General features: G+C 42.3%; 1 pseudogene; it reads left to right on the plus strand.

Annotated features, from left to right (window-relative positions):
- The first annotated feature begins 3,473 nt into the window (after positions 1-3,473).
- On the plus strand, positions 3,474-3,574 carry LOC141603849 (small nucleolar RNA R71; annotated as a pseudogene).
- Positions 3,575-4,527: the final 953 nt, after the last annotated feature.

Raw genomic sequence — 4,527 nt, forward strand, 5'->3', positions numbered from 1 at the left:
ACGGAGGTGGATAAGACCAAGTAGTAATAGCTAACAAACTCTCATCGGGAAAGGAATCATTAATAGGCAAAGAATCCTCCCTTTCTCGGTCACCGGGCGAGATAAGTGGTCAGCTACCACATTCTTTGCTCCTTTCTTATCTTTGATCTCCAAATCAAACTCCTGTAAAAGGAGTATCCACCTCAAAAGCCTTGGCTTTGCATCTTTCTTAATAAAGAGAGTCTTCAACGCTGCATGGTCAGTGTAAACAATAACTTTAGAGCCTAACAAATAAGACCGAAATTTGTCTAAGGCAAAAACAACAGCTAGAAACTCTTTCTCAGTGGTAAAATAGTTGACTTGAGCCTCATCCAGAGTTCGGCTCGCATAGTATATGGCATTCAAAGCTTTATTCTTTCGCATTTGTCCCGAATCGCACCGATAGCATAATCGCCGGCATCACACATGATCTCAAATGTGAGGTCCCAATCAAAATTTGAATGATTGGCGCAGAAACTAGGGCCTCCTTTAACCTGTTAAAAGCGACATGGCACTTATCAGTAAATTCAAAGACAGCATCCTTAAGAAGCAATTGTGTAAGTGGTTTAGCAATTTTTGAAAAATCCTTAATGAAACGCCGGTAGAAACCAACGTGACCTAGAAAACTCCTCACTCCTTTAACATTCACGGGAGGAGGTAATTGCTCAATCACCTGCACCTTTGCCTTGTCAACATGTATACCTATATCAGAAACCAGATGCCCTAACACAACTCCCTCATTTACCATAAACTGACACTTTTCCCAGTTTAAAACAAGATTAACATCTATACAACGCTGCATGACTTTATCAAGGTTAGCTAAACAACGATCAAAGTCACCGCCATAAATCGAGAAATCATCCATGAATACTTCCATAATATTCTCTATATAATCGGAAAAAATCCCCATCATGCACCTCTGAAAGGTAGCAGGGGCATTACACAATCCGAAAGGCATTCTACGATACGCAAAAAAACACCCGTGGACAGTAAACGTAGTCTTACTCGATCGTCCTGGGATGAATAGGGATCCGAAAGAACCCGAATATCCGTCTAGAAAACAGAAAAATTTGTTAGAAGCAAGTCTTTCAGTCATTTGGTCAACAAAAGGGAGGGGGAAATGGTCTTTCTTGGTGGCGGCATTTAACTGTCTATAATCAATGCACATCTGCCACCCTGTCACTACTCGAGTTGGTATTAATTCATTTTTATCATTTTTAACCACGGTAGTCCCTCCTTTCTTCGGGACCACCTGAACTGGGCTAACCCACTTGGAGTTGCCAACTGTATAAATAATACCGCATCAAGTAGTTTCATCACCTCAGCCCATGACAACTTCCTCGCATCTTCGGGTTCACTTGCGTTGACCCTGTCTATAAGGCTTGTGGCCTTCCTCCAACTCTATCCTGTGTATACAGACATCAGGGCTGATGCCCTTAATGTCATCCAAAGAGTAACCCAAAGCCTTCCTGTTTTTCTTAAGTACAAACATCAAAGCAGCATATTTGGTCATCGTTAAGCTTAGAGCTAACAATAGCCGGGTCTTGCTCCATATCATCTAGAAAAACATACTTAAGATTAGGGGGAAGTGGCTTACGCCCGCACCTTTACCTCCACAAAGATAGACGGAATCAGCTTCAATGGTGTAGCAAGTGTTCACCAATTTATCGTTGGCCAGGCTCAAAAGCATCTCATCCTCTTCTTCATTGAGCTCGTAGCTCTCCATTGAGGCAACCAAAGCATCCGGCTCCTCAAAGATTCTCCACCGTATTACCGCACACTCATCCGAATGGGTTAGATCGGCTAAGGGATCCTTGGCTAAGGATTCCCTCCAATTACAAGTAACAACCCTGTCAACAATATCAATAGAATAACACGTATCTTCATCGCGAGTTCGGTTGCCTTGTGAGCAAGATCGAACTCAATGGTGTCATCCCCTACCTCTAAGGTGATGGTTCAGCGTTTGACATCTATCACCGCCCAAATTTGTATGTAAGAACGGTCCGCCTAAAATGATAGGTATCGACTATCCTCCGCAATGTCCAAAACAACGAAATCGACAGGAATGAAAAACTTACCCACTCGAACGGGTACATCCTCTAGAACACCTATAGGGTCTCGAGTCGATCTATTTGCCATTTGAACGGTAATATCGGTCACCTTAAGTTTACCAATGTTTAACCTTTCGCAAATAGAATACGGCATGACACTAACGCTGGCCCCTAAGTCACAAAGGGCCTTTCCAATTACGTGGTTACCTATAGTGCAAGGAATTGAAAAACTACCAGGGTCCTTTAATTTAGGTGGCACATTAACTTGTGAAAGAACATTACATTCCTCCACAAACGCAACATTACCATCATCACGAAAATTTCTCTTACGATTCAAAATATCTTTCATAAATTTAGCGTAAGAGGGTACCTGGGTAATTAAATCAGTGAAAGGAACCGTTACCTCGAGATTATGGACCATCTCCGGAAACTTACCAAACTTACGCTCCAGCTTAGTAGCCTTCAAACGCTCGGATACGGGATCGCAACACCGGCCGTAGGATCGGTAACCTTCGACTTCCGTAGGTTTAAAACCCCAAATCAAATCATCAATGAGTGACGAATCATGCAAACTAGTTGACGGATTTTCATCCTCGCTCGGAGATCCGATCGATCGATCGTGGTATGGGTAGTCGATCGACCAAGTAAGCCGTTGGCGTGAACAGTTCTGTCGTAATTAGCTTCGTCAGGTGTTTGATCGATCGATCAAGGTGTTGGTCGATCGATGGATGTCTTTGGGTGTGAATAGTTTATGACCGAAACTATTTCGTCGACGATTCGATCGATCGATCGGGAATGCAGTCGATCGACTGAATTAGCGATCGGACTCGTTTTGCATCAGAATTCAAACGAGCTTCTTCATCTTTTCCCGAGTCTTCCTTTGGCTTGTCGGGACTTTCATAAGAAAGGCCACTTCTGAGATTGATGGCATTGATCGTCTCAACCGGCCCTTCACATTTGCTTGAAGAATTAGCGGCTTGATTAGCCTCCATGTTCTCCAATTGTTTCACAAAATTCCGTGAGGACTCAATCCCGGCTGCTTCCATATTCGCCACTTGAACCAAAAGGAGTTGGACCATCTCTCTTAACTTCTCGATCTCATCTGAGTTTTGAATAGGAACTTCGACTTTCCCCTTGGAAGCTTCAGAAGTCTCGAGTTTCTCGAGACGGGTAGAAATGGAAGTTATAAGTGTCACAACAGCAGTCATGTCTTCACTTTGCTTTCGTGACTTACCACGTGAACTTCCAAACTCAGCTTTATGAACTGCCATCTCCTCAATGGTGTTCCAACCTTTACTTTGACCGGTATTATTTTGAAACCTACCATTAGCAGCTGCATCCAAGATGACCTTGTAATCATCATATAAGGCATTGTAAAATAGGTTGCAAAGATACCATTGCTGGAAACCATGGTGAGGGACAGCTCGGACTAAACTTTTGAAACGTCCCCATGCTTCACAAAAATCTTCATCGGCTCCTTGCAGAAAACTCGTGATTTTGCCCTTCAAGGCATCAGTCTTTGAAAGCGGGAAGTATTTCTTGTAGAAGGCTAGTGCTAAAGATGTCCAATCAGTGACTCCAGCTGCTACTCTATCGAGGTAGCGATACCAATCTCGCGCCGAATCCTTCAAGGAGTATAAGAACATGAACCCCTTTACTTCATCTTGAGTTACCCCCTCCGGTATAGGTATTGAACAGCAATAGTCCGTGAAAATTTCCATATGTTTCAAGGGGTCTTCATCGGTAGACTCATGAATCGATTCCGTTCCACTAAATCAATATAAGAGGAACGAAACTCGAATTTACCGGTAGAAGGGGTAGGTAACTGTTGCCCCTTTGGAAGGTGGTGCTCCTTTGGCTGAAAATTATCATATATCGTAGCCATAACTTCCAAAATGAGAGTACTCAAGTCTTCCTCTCAAAAACCTGTCCTCTAACTGTGCAAAAGCAAAACTAGAAGCAAAGGTAAGCAACGGCCTCAAGGAACAAAAGTTCCCTGAGACAAGGAAAATAAACTAAATAAAGCAAACAGAATTACACCGTCTCCCCGGCAACGGCGCCAAAATTTGATACCGTCGTTTAGTACCAAAATTTAAATTTATATTTCCAGACTAAAACTATAGCTAGTGATAGTAAGGGTCGAACCACAGAGAGACAAGGTTGATTTTGTTTGCTATTTTTCAGTCTATAAAGTAACGATAAATTGGGGGTTTTGAAATCGATTGATTAACTGGCTAATTGCTAAAATGAATATTCTTAACAAGATAAAAAGAGGATCGGGAATTTCGGTTCACCATGGCAAATAAAGTGTCAAGCAAGCGCAGAGATCTCATAATACGGTCTCAGGGAAATAAGCTAGTCTTTCGATCAAAGCTCAAATAACCTCACGGTCCATTAATTCCCTAGAATTTATCAAAGTTTTCACTCAAGAGAAATTCTAAATCTAGCGATAAATCAA

Source organism: Silene latifolia, chromosome 9 (assembly GCF_048544455.1).
Source record: "Silene latifolia isolate original U9 population chromosome 9, ASM4854445v1, whole genome shotgun sequence".
In the NCBI taxonomy this organism is placed as follows: domain Eukaryota; kingdom Viridiplantae; phylum Streptophyta; class Magnoliopsida; order Caryophyllales; family Caryophyllaceae; genus Silene; species Silene latifolia.